Source organism: Halyomorpha halys, unplaced genomic scaffold, assembly GCF_000696795.3.
Source record: "Halyomorpha halys isolate HHAL.00 unplaced genomic scaffold, Hhal_1.1 Scaffold297.1, whole genome shotgun sequence".
In the NCBI taxonomy this organism is placed as follows: Eukaryota; Metazoa; Arthropoda; class Insecta; order Hemiptera; family Pentatomidae; genus Halyomorpha; species Halyomorpha halys.
Genome location: NW_027109687.1, coordinates 1,631,641 through 1,646,639, shown reverse-complemented (window position 1 = coordinate 1,646,639; position 14,999 = coordinate 1,631,641). Strand labels below are relative to the sequence as shown.

At 30.0% G+C, this 14,999-nt stretch overlaps 1 long non-coding RNA gene across 1 annotated transcript in view; it reads right to left on the bottom strand.

The window, feature by feature from the left end:
• LOC136795008 (uncharacterized) overlaps nt 1-13,089 on the bottom strand; it is a 50,436-nt gene extending 37,347 nt beyond the window's left edge. Inside the window, exon 1 of the long non-coding RNA XR_010843577.1 lies at nt 12,874-13,089. This is a non-coding gene — a long non-coding RNA (uncharacterized lncRNA). The remainder of the gene's footprint in view (nt 1-12,873) is intronic.
• Between the last annotated feature and the right edge of the window lie 1,910 nt (nt 13,090-14,999).

Here is a 14,999-nt window from a genome sequence, read left to right as displayed (position 1 = left end):
TATACAAACTAAAAGATTAATTTGAATGAAAAATTTGAATAGTAACTTTGAATATAGCAGGGCGTATAAGGATAATATCTTGCCGACTCAGCACAGGAGAAGTGCGAGGGGTACTTCAAAGGACTTACGGACTAATCTTATCGGCCTACAACGCGGAGTTAACAAGACAGTAACCAAGCTACAACCCTTTGATAATTCGGGTAAAGATATGAGTTAAGTTAGTGGACCCTAATCTTTGTTATTTAAAACAAACGCAGGATTTTATCAAACGTATTATCATTTGACTGATACGAAGTTTAAATTTTATAAGTATAGAAGTAGTAAATCAAGGGTTGCTAAGCAAATAAAATAAAAATCTACATCAATGTAAAATTATATTATATTTTAAAACCTAATTGCTCGTTTTATACATACTTATTTTTATATACATATCAAATTTTATTTATAAATCAATTGTAATAAAAAACCCACAAATTAATCTACTTATATCGTCCGTGCTACATAAAAAGTGCGAATCCAACATTTTCATTACAGAATATTTTGTACTTTATCTGGTCTGGAACATTACAATAAGTTTTTTTTATTTGACATGGCGCATTCCCGATTATGTTTCACGAAGTTAAAATAATTAATATAAATTTCTATTTCTGAGGAAAATATCCAATAAAAAATACACTAGAATATATCATTGATGACAATACCAAATGTTCTAATATATTTAAGATTTGAGATTCACTTAGAGGGTACTTTACAATATTTTGCAAAATTCAATAGTTTTATTAGTTTTTAAAACCTTTTGAACGTTTTACCCCAACTTAATAATAAATATTTAATTTATGAAGGAAATAAATAAATGACATAAATATAAATCATTTTCGTAAAATATTGAGAACCAGTCAAAACCATTTGTGTTAGTAATACTATAATCTATCTTCAGTTAACAGTAAAACTCTCAATTTTAACAGTTTAAATAAAGGATTATCATTCTGCCTTCGCTTCGAATCTTAAGGAGAGGAAAGATTCATGATGAACAAGTTCTGTCTGCGATGTTTTCCTAATTTTTTTTATAGAAATGGAAACTCCGCGAGTTGTGCAAAAATTGATTCGAATTTGCACTTTAACTAAGTGCATCTAAGGCAGCAGATTGTTTGGAAAACAAGTTTAAGTTCACACTAAAACAAGAAATTTTATTTTGACTGTGAAAATTAAAAAAAAAAAATACCACATATTCATCTCAATATCTTTAAACTCTTCTAATTCTAACAAACTGTACATTATAAAACATAATGATTATTTTCTAATAATGATGTCGATCATCTTGAAAACTTTAATAACCCAATTATTATAAACTGAGTCAACTTAAAATAATTGGGTTTGTAATTTTTGCACAGGAATAAAAGTCCTCATATAAAGTCTCGAAGTTGGCAAAATCGTGCCAGGCCAGGACAGGGCCATGCAAATCTTTGACGGACTAAACTTTATATACAAAATAAACGTTCAGAAAAAAAAATCATTTCACTTTTTAGTACAATTTAAAAAAAAAATCTCAACTCCACAATCATTAATTCGGACGACTTCACTTATGCACCGAAATATATATTATTTATTATACTTGTATATGTATAATGTCACGTAATAAAAGGAAACAGAATAAATGCAATCAGATTATATGATAATTTTCCAGTTATTGAAAGGATAATAACTCAGATTGCATAAATTAAAATTCATATTAACCTTGAAGAACTGAAATTAAGCTATTATTTGGCCTCCTAACGACGTAGTATAATGAAAAGAATTCTTACTCCCACGCCTTATATCCCTCTAATGCTATTTCCTTTTTATATATTGCAAGAGGTTTCACTTATGTTATGGAAAAACTGAAAACGCAGTTACGACATAGGGTTTTAAAAATGGAATTTATTAAAAATAAATTTAATGTTTAACTATACTTTAATATATGTGTAAATTTTAAAAAATATTTCATTTTTTTCGATGTACTTAGAGCTAATAATGTGACTAATTTTTTAATTCTTTTTTATTATTTTTGAGAATTAATTAAAAAGGAAAGGAAAGAAATATAAACGAGTAGAAAAAGGAAAAGAAAAAAAATACTATTATGCAATAATTGTTAAGTATAATAATTGTTGATAAATTAAATATATACATCCTATGTTTTATATAAAGCCAATGTGTATGGTCTGCAACACTGAATGAGTCATTTCTATCTCATACCGTAACAACGTCATTTATGACGTGTGGTCTAAACAGTCAGAGCACATATGTCGTAAAACCACATGTTAATCGCGTGAGAATTAAGATGCAGTTATTTTTCCATTCCTGTGACCGATTATTATTTCAACAAACTGTGAATCACAACTGAGACCGTGATGCCAGAATGTGTTTGAGTGGTAGCTCATAGTACAAGAGCCCAAAAGGTGAAAAAAGGCAGTTATTTCACCCCAATTTTTGATTAGTTAATTGATATTACTATACAGTTAATTATCATACAAAATTGATGAGTCTGCCAAGTACAGGTAGGAATAAAAAATGGCGGCTGTTTCAAAACGTTAAAAATAATTATTTTTTTATTCGGAGCTCAATATCTTTACAACTAACACCAACAATAGAAAATCTAAGAGAGCATCATTTAAAGTAGAGCAAATTTGCTAAAATGTAAGCCCTAATAGAGCTATTTACGTTCAATAGTTCATAAAAATGTTGTATGGAACGCACTGAAAGATCAGTAGTTTGTTAATTTATTTTGAGAAATCTATATCTCAGGAACTATGTGACGTACAGATATCTATTAGCACGCAAATTAAAGCTGGTTTAATGGACAATAAAGAAGTTTATTTTCGTAGGAGTAGTAATTTTCATGAAATTCGCTAAAATAAATTGATTTATAGCTTTTCTGTACGTCACATAGTTCCTGAGATATAGATTTCTCAAAATAAATTAACTAACTACTAATCTTTCAGCAGATTTTTAAGAAATGTTGCTCTTTAAAAAGCTATATCTCGAGAACTATTGGACTTAAATAGGGCTAATATTTCAGCAAATTTACTCTGCTTTAAATAATGCACTCTTAAGTTTTCTAGTGTTGTTGGTAATTTTTAAGATATAAAGCTCCGAATGAAAAATTGATGTTTTTTTAAGGTTTTGAAACAGCCGCCATACTTGGCAGACTCATCAGTCTTGACTAGTAATTATACATAGTTTTCATTAAAGTAATCAAAAATTGGGGTGAGATAACTCCCTTTTTTCTCCTCTTGGGCTTTTGTAAGATCAGTACTCCGAGGAGAAAATACATTGGTCTCAATCAGACGGATAAAATTATTTCGCGAACCAATCCTAAAGAAAATTTTACTTATCAAAATAATTCAAATAAACATCTCTTATAAGATTAATTCATATCCTTGCGAGTACTATGTTCTCGAACGGATTTGAATAAATAATTTGCAGATTCTTGCGCTTCTTCTGTCAGTTGAAGAGAAGCGTTTTAGATGACTTCTCGGGGAATCGAAAATTGTTCTACAGAGAGAGGCGTGAATGGTACCCACCGTATTCAATTACACATTGTTCAACGGTCTCCTTTTGTTTTTAATATAAATACATTAGCGCAAACATCAAAACATCGAATAGAATTGTTTTTCTAAATAACTGACGTACTTTAAACTTACTCAGAATATCTCCCTCGAGAATAATTCTTGGAGATCCATCATCCTTTCCCGTACCATCCATCATCATATTTCTCCGAAGGTTCATGTCTTTCGCCACCTGGTTATTTTGAATCCCAGACGGATAAAATTTCCGTCTCAATCAATCCAGGATAGGTTGGTAATATACATTCAAATACGATTTAACTGCCCTGATTGGAAATGGATAAAGATCTCAATAGCAACCCACCCTGACTGGATTAGCCAAAGAATTAAACTCCTTAATTTGATAACTAAATAATAATAATTAGGTCAAATTGAATATCTGCTATATTTTGATAAGTATTTTAGGAGCAAACGTGTAACGCAGTTTTTAAAATTTCAATAGAAGCGAGAAGGGGTCGTCATAAGGGTCCGAGAGCGATTTAGAATGGCTGAGCCCCCCCTTCCTGATTGACGCCTATGGATTTTTTCATAACCCCCCTCTGGAGTCTTTCCATTATCCAGCACTTAAAGACCCATAGTGCCTAGCTGTCTTCTTTACATATAGCCCTCAGCTTTCACAAATGCTCATATTACCTACATTCAGTACCAATTCTATAAGAGTATAATCTTAATCGATGGATCACGAAAAATAGTCTGTAAAAAAATAGTAAAAATAAAATTTCGAATTCACGATATTTATTTCAAAAACTAAACTTCTTTGCAAATTGTGACACCTACTTTTTTTTTAACGATTATAAAATAAATCACACCCAATTTAAAAAATATTTGTTTTTATCAGAGCAAATCGACAGTCGCTGCGAGAAAATGCATTTGAAGAATGGGCAAATTACAGGTGGCATAGGGAATTGATGCTCACCTTCTGTGAAGAGACCCCGTAAGTTAACAAATAGGTGCAAGTACTGTGAGGGTCGGAATAGCAAGGCTTGAAGCTCAATGTTAAGTATGCCCCCTGCGTTAGTCCCAGGAGCTAGCGAATAGCAGAGAGAAGTTGCTAAATCTGTCGTTAATGTGGCAGAGTAAGAAACACCACCCCTTGTACTGGAAAAATGCCCCCAACTTCCTCCTTATAACCATGGGGTCAAATACGAGCTAATGAAGCTCTTTGAGAAAAAGAGTATACCTGCTTTCACGAGAGCTATTGACGGTATAATTTTGGTCTTGGATCCGATGATGCGATTTGAGAATAATGACCTTGATCAGGCAGGCGGAGTGGAAGGGGAAAAAAAGGCAATCTACTAAAATGCATCCCTTTCCTAAAAGACCCGACGGTTCGGTTTGGATCTCAATACCAAATGGAACAAGGAGCTTTCTAGAAGACCTAGGTGTAGGCCGAAATTTCCAAATTTCTATTTATTAATAACTTGTTTTTTTTTCTATATATGTGCACCGAACGTTTTAATAAAGATATTTTAATTCCATAAATTTAAATAAAATTTGCATAATATATACAGAATATGTGTCGATTCCATGGAAAAGAGTAAGAGATAAATGGGAGAGGAATAGAGAGAATTAAAATTATACGGTTAGGAAGAAAATGAGAAGGGAAAAGAAGGAAAAATAAAGGAAGAGTAAATTGATAAAAGAACAAAAGGAAAAAAATATAGGAAAACAAATTAATGTAGCATGGTTAGGGGGGGATTCAATTCAACGGGGAAAAAAGAACAATATATTATGATGCGTCATTATAATTGAAAAAAAAGTATTTAGTACGTATGTAGTATTTATATCTTATTATAACTTTGTTAATTACTTATGTTAGTATTTATATTTTATCTTAGGACTAATAAGTTTGATGTCTACTAGTAGCAAGCCACTGTATTTGGGCACCATGACTTGTTCTTGAATAATGTATTTCTCTCTTAACCACATCGCAAGTTTTATGATATTTCGATTATTGAAGGAGTAGCAACTATTAAAATCCTTAAAGGGTGATGATAAAGTAAATGGATGATAACGTCAATTTTCCTTAAACCATTCGAGAAACCTTGAAGAATTGTTTTATTTAGACATGGCATCCACTGAATCCGGGCTAGTTCGCCCCGGTCCATTTCGATATTTTAAATGCATGTAATGGATAGAGAACGGAACGGAACGGAACAGGAGGGAGAGGTAAATTTCTATCTATTTAATCATGAAAATTGGGTTGGGGTGGAGCGTGTCGGACAGGTACGATAGCAATGAACGCCGTGCCTTAATCGAACCGAAAGCCAAATGTTTGTCAGAACTGTACTAGAAAACGTTCGTAGGAAAACTAAAGGTACATCCTGGAAGATCGCTGATTGATCGTGTATAATAATAAGAGGAAGATGGTCAGGGTACGATAAAATAAAAAAACTTAAATAGTGATTAAACTATATTGAGCCAACGTTTCGCCCCACGTAGCAGGGCTAAAAAAAGATACAAACACTTGATGATGTAAACATAAATGAACAAAGTAAGTGGAAAGATAAAAAGATGGATAATGAAACGTAAAATTGTGAAATAAGAATTATAAAACATTATTGAGAACTAATGAAAACGAAAATAATAACAGATTAAAAAAATAAATATAAAATACAATACAAACTAAAAAATGGAAACAGGAGGATAAGAGTAAAGTCGGTTTTTTTTTTTTTTTCTTAAAGGTACATCCGTTTGTTTAAAATGTACACATTAATGGAGGAATTTTTCTTAGCGAGTATGTAGTAGTCATTAATAAAATATTTATTATTTCTAATAAATAGCAACGGAAACATTTTCGTTCTATCAGAATAAGATAAACAAATATCTTTTTTAAATAATAATAACTAATTTCATAATTTTTAACAACAGTTCATTTATTTTTATCAGATTTTTTTAATTTAAAATTAATTAATTTTTTTATTAATTATATGTTTATAGTAATATTATGTATAGCGCAATATTGGTTAATTATTAAATTTGTTGTGTTATTGTTCTGAAAATGAGAAATAGGTACCCCAAAACGTAAACATATTATGAAGATATAAAGAAAATATATAATAACATACGGAAATGGAAGTTAATTATTAACCTATCTATATTATTTTATCATTATTATTATTACAATCCATTTTATTTTATATTTATTTATTATTATTTATATATATTTTTCTATTTAATAAGTATATCTCTGCTTTGCTTGAAGAGTGGTACATGTGACAACTTTATATTTGATGTATTTCTATGTAACCGTGAACTGTGGTTAATTTTTCACTATTAATCCTACTAGTTTTGGAACACCTAATAGAGGAAGCACGGTAGAGAAAGAAACCCCTTGTCTACGGTAATATCTTTGGGACACGTCCATTTCAAGATAAAACCATGACTTTTTTTTTGTCAGACGTGCCACCACTAAAACAAAGCAACGTTATAGGGCATGACTGAAAACATACAGCCTTCAATAAGAAATAAATAAATAGCTTATTATGATATAAACTTTAGGAAATAATTGCTTACTTCACAAGATACATCATGATTTTAAGTTAATGAATACTTTTCGGCATGCTTTACTTGTTATAAAAGTTACATCATTCCCAAACAAAAAACTAGTAAAAACAAACCAAAATTGCGGCGCGAAACCTCCACCACTTGTGTGTTTCAGTCCCCACTTAGCAATGTTTTTGGTCTTTGACTATCAAGTAGTGTAATTGAATTTTGGATCTGGGCGATACATCTGGAGTTGCTATTCCAAACTGTAATTGGCGAAAACCGATGTTTAACAAATTAAGCAAAAAAAAAACTAGCGAAGAGGGTAAGAAAATTCATTGGTCTTTTATAAAACAAACTCAAAATGGAGAACATCCGTTACTGTAATTTTTTAAATTAGCAGCCCAGAGCATACCAAAAATGTTCACTAAGGATTCAGAAGGCTGTAATTCTTTTACGAAGAACAAATGTTTTTTAAGACGCTTTTTAACGAAACATATTAGTGACAAATGAGCCATACATTTTAAAAGTAACTAAAGCCGATTAGTAAAGTATTGTTTGATAACTTAAGTAGTATGTTCCACTTGAAATTAGCTGTCATACAAAGCATTTCTCAATTAAGTACATGCATGGTATACGATAATTTTAGATATATATTATATACAGTAGAACAATAATACTTTGAAAGTTGCCTAAATCTTAATTGACAATTTCCTGAACTGCATAAGAGGCGATTTTTAAAAACTGTTATAAAATATAACATAAATTGGATTTTTTTTTTTTTTAAATATATGGAATGGACTTGGCCTCTAGACAATACTACAAATTTTATGAGAGATCTAGTTGTAAGCGGCTCAAATCCATTTGGTTAAGGTGTATATTATATACTTCATAATTACTATTATTTTTACAGGAATTTTGCGTTGAAGGCTAATGAAATAATCATTTATTCTCATAAAAAAGATTCCTGAGAAAAATTACATCGTTGAGATTTAATGTTCTTTTGTCTCACAATATATTTACAAAAGCTTGTTTGTCAATTATCTAGTTGTAATAGATAATTGATTATTAATAATCAGTAATAAATGATACAGAAACATACGTATGCAGAAGAGGTTTGATACTTTTCAATTGTGTATATTTCTAATATCATTGAAATGGTAACTCTTTTTTACCCCAATTAAAGAGGTCAAATATAAATGAGTTATATGTCCAACCCTTCGCTAACAACAAACCGATAATAGGAAAATATTTTATCTCTCCAGCGATCGCAGAAACGGAAGTTATTGAATGTAATTTACAAAACTATCCATCGGTGATCTACATATAAAAAAAATACTAATTGTTACAAATTTTATATTAATATCAATAATTTTTCTGAAATTCTTATGGTGGGTCATTTTTAACACTATGACATTAGGCATGTCATATACGTCGACTTCCGTACGGTCAAAAGATAAAAGAATGTCAGCGGAGGTTGGAATGATAAAGACTGTGTTTATTTTAAATGAAAACAATCCATTAACATTCCTAATAATTACTGATATTTTGAGGAGGTCAAAGTGGAAATGTGCAAGCAAGGTCACGGATCATGGGCCGAAGTATTCAGAGGTATTAGAACAATCAGGGAAACATTAAAAACATATAAGGGAATGAGGACCTAACTGCATTATTTGTTTTTCTAACAATAAACTTCTGAAGTTTTTTTTTTTTTTTTTGTTTTTTTTTAGGAATAAATGAGATTTGTTAAATCACAACAACACTAACAGGACATTAAAGTGTATTTAAACCATACAATAATTAAAAAGATCTTAACAAAGAAAAAACATCCTAAAAGAACTTGGAAGAAACAAATTACTAAAACCTACAGTTTACTTTGGGGGAAAATAATAGTAAAAAAGGTGGCGCCTTCATCCACTAATAATTGTATCCAACCACTGCAGGTTGCGGCAGTTACACATATGTTCCTTCAGAATAGTAGTTTCCCTATCTACTTCTCCCTAACCCCCTCTCCCCCCCCCAAAAAAAAAGTTCTACGTTTAGAAGGTAAAATTTGATTTTAAAAAAGTCACTAGTTATACCGAATTTATAAAAGGATAAAAAAAACTGACATAACATTTCATACCTTAGCTAACATTTTCACTGAACGAATGTTATTGATTGTTTAATGCAAAAATATTTTTTTAATCTGTAATAAGAGTAGAATAATATAAAATAGATATAAGAATTTTATATAAATTAGTTCAAACATCGTCATAACACAGTACAATCAAATGATCTTTAATATCAGTCTTATCTTCAATGAAGTAGTCTGACCGGACTTTAATTACGAATTTTCAAGAAAGCTTTCTCAAAAGTACCTTTAATTATCATAATTTTAGACAATTTTTATGCATTTTTGGACAAATATTACTAAAAAATTACGGGAGCATCTAAAATAGATATAAGTTCTAATTGAAAATATTAAAGTCAAACCCCTATTTGACGAAAGAAAATTTAAATTTTGAAATTAACTAAAAAAATATTTTTGGTGTAGAATTTTAGTCTTGGAAAAAATTGAAAAGTAAATCAAGCATAGTCTGTTATTCTTGTACCCTTTGCTTCCTGAGGTCGAGGGGGTCAACAACCACCGTCTAACGCCTATCCCCCTCCAGCGGCTACTTGCGACAGGAGCTCAAACAGTAAGCACGTGTACTTTAAATGTAAGCGTGTATGAACAAAGTTTTGAAAAAGTACAATAAGTACTTTAAATTAATACAATAGAGGACCTTAGACTTGAAAGTAATACTTCAAAACATTAATCTAAATCATGAAATCACCTAATAATGAAGAAAATTAATTAATTCAATTTGTAGAATTACATTTATTTTTAAGAGGTTTGTGTGGTACAACAAATCTGAAGGAAAACCCGCCCAAGTCAACTTTAGAGCGAAGCGCGATTTTTAAACTTAAAAATCATAAGAACAATTAAAAGAAAAAAAAACATGTTTTCGATATTTAGAACATACAGATCATTAGGAATGCTGAGTCAAAATTTGCCGCCATTTTCGGTGTAAAAAATAATAGATAAGTTTACTTAGTAATTTTAACATTTTAAAAAACTTATTTGACAATAAAGCGATCATTTTTAACGTCAGAATTTTCCTTTAATATACTCTAGAATATAAATGTTTTGATGGAAAAATCGTGTCAACATAATTTTTCAAACTCGAGATATAAAACTAGTAATTTTTAGGATGTTTATTTATTCATTTTGTTAGGAACCAGGGACATTTCATTGGATGGAACGATTGGATATAGTTAGATTTTTTCTTGTAGAATTCTCAAAGAAATTTTAATCAATTAATAACCTCTCCTCGTAAGTTATTTTGCCATTATGAAATATAACTGGTGTGACCTTATATAATACTTAATGGGGGACACAGGACCAAAAAGGTCGAGAACCCCACTTAGTATGTGTTTACATACTCTAAGAGATCACTAAAAGAATATAAATGTAATATGAATAATCAAAAGAAATTAAATTCAAAATAATAAACCGATTATGATACATATAATTAAGTTATATTAACAAATTATACATATTATCACGTTACGTTATGATATTATACCTATAATCCAGTTATATTATCACATTGTACACATATTGAAGTTACACAACTAAAATTTAATGGCGACTAGTAATGTAAAACATATCTTAATCAATAATGAGGACACTAGGAAACATGTTTATATAGTGTATATATCTTAATTACTTAATACGTATAAGAAGTAATTAAGGTAATATTAGGAGTATATACTTATTAGGAGAATATACCTTTATTATCATACATACATAACCTTTCTATTGCTTAATTGCATAAGTAATTAAGATATAGAAATGTTACCTATTGTCTTCATTTATACACCGGATGTGGTTAAGAACAGACATATTCAATAGGCTAAGATAAGATTCTCTATGTTACTAGTTATGACTTTTAAATTTTTGATGTTATATATACATAAAGAATTATGTGATATTTATTATTATGAATTCTATTACGTGCCTACTTAATTATTTCTAATCATATAAATTTATTCATTGTTTTATTACATAATAGAATAAGTAAGAAGTTAAGACTCGTACTCAACGCAGACAGGAGTGCGAGAAAATAGCACATTAACATAGAATAATATTCTCATACCACCTGATTTATTAAATTAATATAATTATCATCTCAACAATAACAATGAAATATTGTTAGAAAGTTTAATTATCCATAACTAATCGATTGTTTAGTAGTAAACTAATATGAACTTGATGCTGAAATAATACAGAAAATTCAACTATAAAGCAATATTAGATCAAATTTATAAACAAATAAAATAAAAAATTATAAAATTAATAAAAAATAATAATGACTTCTCATATATATTTATCATAATTAAGTGAAGTTAAATTCGGGAGAAACAACAATTACTGATAAACGTCATCTGTAGTTTCAATGAAATTCTATCTTCCTGAGTACGTTAAGGCGAGAGAAACCGGATAGTGATCGGTCATCGTATAGCGATTATTAACAAATATTTATTGTTAATTTCTATGACCGTGTGCTATATACAAAATTTTCGTAAGAAGTAACAAGTGCATAATCAATTTTCTTTAAGGATCAATATTTAAAACGAATTAAGAAATTTTCAATAGATCTTATCCCTTGTAAGGAAACTTGAGTGCCTTTTTTTTCAACATTTCAATGTTGTAAAATAATATTAAAAAAAACAAGCAACGTATTTTCTTAGAACTGATCTGGGTTAATGTCGCCCCCCACGCTGGGAGAAATCACATGGAATAATTGAATGAAAAGATTTGTATTGCCTAATATTAGCAATAATTAATTTCTAGCACAACAAGTTAGATATTAGGTGTCATTTGCACTTTCAACATTTAACAAAGATACTAGCTATTAACGAAAACAACTCAATTCCGCCAAAGGAAACATTACTTTTATTCAAACAAAATGCTTGTAAAAGTAATACTTTATTTTGAATGAAATGTAGGTAATATGCCCGCGATCTCTTAACTCATTCATGGTAGTGATAATCCTCTAATTTGTCAAAGAACGTCAGATTCCGTGTAGTAATAATCAATTATAATTCAACCACAGATTATAAAATGGATTAGTGGGTAACCTATATTTCAAGGTAATATAAAGAAATTAAAATCATTTGACACTTTTTATAAAAATCGTTCAACAGGAATACTATAAATGAATATTGTCAACTGTTGTGACCACCTACACCAACCTACCTTGTGAGTATATTCATGCTACTAACTTAGTTTGGCCTGTTAATTTTGGATTAGTAAACATTAATCAATTTGGATTAACATAATACGATTTGTGGACTGAGTGTTTACTAATAGTTAGAGGAGAAAATATGAATATTACTAAAATTTGTTACTGAAATTAACAATGATTTATAAGATAAACATAGCAATATTATGTTATGTATTAACTTGTATTGCGTTACTGTTTCGGGACAAATAGAAAATACGCGAATGGTACAATACTTAAAATTATTAAAAAAAGAATTTTTGTGTACAGTAAAACCTTTGTACAAAAAACAGAAGCCGGTTCGTAAATGAGGTATTGAAAAACTGGTTTCCGTGCAACTGTGCTGGAGCAGCATCACACACATCACACAGACCTTAAATACTGTGGTGTTAACGGCAACGCCACCTTACACCGTACCACAACAATGCACTAAAAGGAGTTATAGGAGAGCACAAAAAGTAAGCTGGTGTTACCTGAGACTTTACGACATGGCCGGGGGTTCGGTATTGATTCGGCTGGCTGATGCTGGGCTGGAGCAGTGGCACATAGCACGCGGGCGGGCGGGCAGTCACGGTAAGGGCAGGATGGCACAGGCACAAAAATAACGACGCGACTTTACTCAACAGCAGAGAACGGAGAGCTTGGGTTAGACTAGACACAGAGGGACAGAGGACTTTCCCCCTCCACCGGTCGCGCCCCACTGCCTCCCCTCCACGCATGTTGCTTAAGGCCCCGCTTTCTGCTTGGGGAGTAATCTCTCATAATTTTACCTGTCTCCATATAATCTCTGTGGAAATTGACGAGCGAACCGAAATATTTCATATTGTAAAAGAACAAATTTAAGCCAATTTTTTTTTTTTATAATAAAACAATTTAAATGAATTGGTCCGGGTGCGGTAAAAAAAAAACTCAAATAGTAAATAATTATACTATTTTTATTGCGCCAACGTTTCGCCCCACGTTGCAGGGCTTCGTCAGGGCTAAAAAAGATACAAAAACTTGATATAGTTACAAAAAGGAAAAAAGAAAAAACATAAGTGGAAAATAACAGGGGTTTAAATGAAAAGTAAGATATAATAAGAAAAAGTAAATGAAAAGGGTAATAGTAACAGATAGATAATATTTCTATTTAATATTTCTTAAATATAATTTATATTTAATATTTCTTCTCTTATCTATCTGTTACTATTACCCTTTTCATTTACTATTTACAACCTTTAATTTTTCTTATTATATCTTACTTTTCATTTTATACCCCTGTTATTTTCCACTTATGTGTTTTCTTTTTTCCTTTTTGTAACTATAACAGGGGTATGTTATTTTCCACTTATGTTTTCTCATTTTCCTTTTTGTAACTATGTCAAGTGTTTGTATCTTTTTTAGCCCAGACGAAGCCCTGCAACGTGGGGCGAAACGTTGGCTCAATAAAAATAGTATAATTATTTACTATTTGAGTTTTTTTTTACCGCACCCGGATCAGATTCCATTCATCTATACACACGGTCTATCAATAATCTTCCAGTATGTCACAAAACAATTTAGTTTCTTCAAAAATTGAGGAAGTACATTAGCTCAGTTGAATTCCACTAAAAAAACTTTATTTATTCTAACAAAGTGATAGAATAAAATTATGATAAAAGTCCAGATACATAAAATGAAAATTAAACTAAAATAACATTACACTGATATAAGAACAGGTGGAACTGCATAAGAAAGTGGTCTGAGTGAAGAGTCCCAGTGAAATGAATTTTATTTGTTCTCAATGTCAGATTTACTAATAATCTATGATCACGATATCCTTAGTGAAATAAACTATCAATCAACCCTATTTATTATAAAATCAAGATCAATGAAAACAAAATAAATAATATAGTCATTAGGGCGAGATCTGCAGAGCTTCATAAAATACGTAGGTAGGTCTTTGGTTTTTATATGTTTTTTAAATTTAAGTATTAGCTCTTTTTAAATTTATTTAATTTTTTTTTAAAGTAAACTGTTCTACTGCTATGATTGTTTTGTTACTATTATTGATGATTTTTGTAAATTTGCTTAATTAATCGGAAGGCTGTTGCAGATCACTGTGAGGAGAGGTAACGTGTAGAGTGAAACGGTGGTTTATAAAAAAATGTATAAGATGTAATTGTTAAATTTTTATATGGCTTTGTGCGAAAAAGAAGAAAACTAATATATGTATACAGGAAGGAAATAGGAAAAAAAAAGAAAAATAATTTTTTGTTGAGAAAAAATGGATTTAAGTTTATTGTATTTAGTATATTGATGATAATTGTTTGAAAACGGTAATAAAATGAAAAAAAATTAGATTCATGACTTAGCTAATTAAAATTAAAAGTTGAGAGAAAAAGTGGATCAATGAAGTTTGTGTTAATAATAAAATAAACCACTCTCAAACAATCAATATATTAAATTAGTAATCTAAAAAAAATATTTAGATCTTAATAACACTGAGAACTTGTGTAGTTTGTTTGTTTGTTTGGTTTTTTTAGTGGCGCCAAACTTCATCGGTCATCAACGCCATTTATATTTTATTTAATTTTGCTAATATTCGTTAAATTTTATTTATTTTCAATTTTTTTTTTTT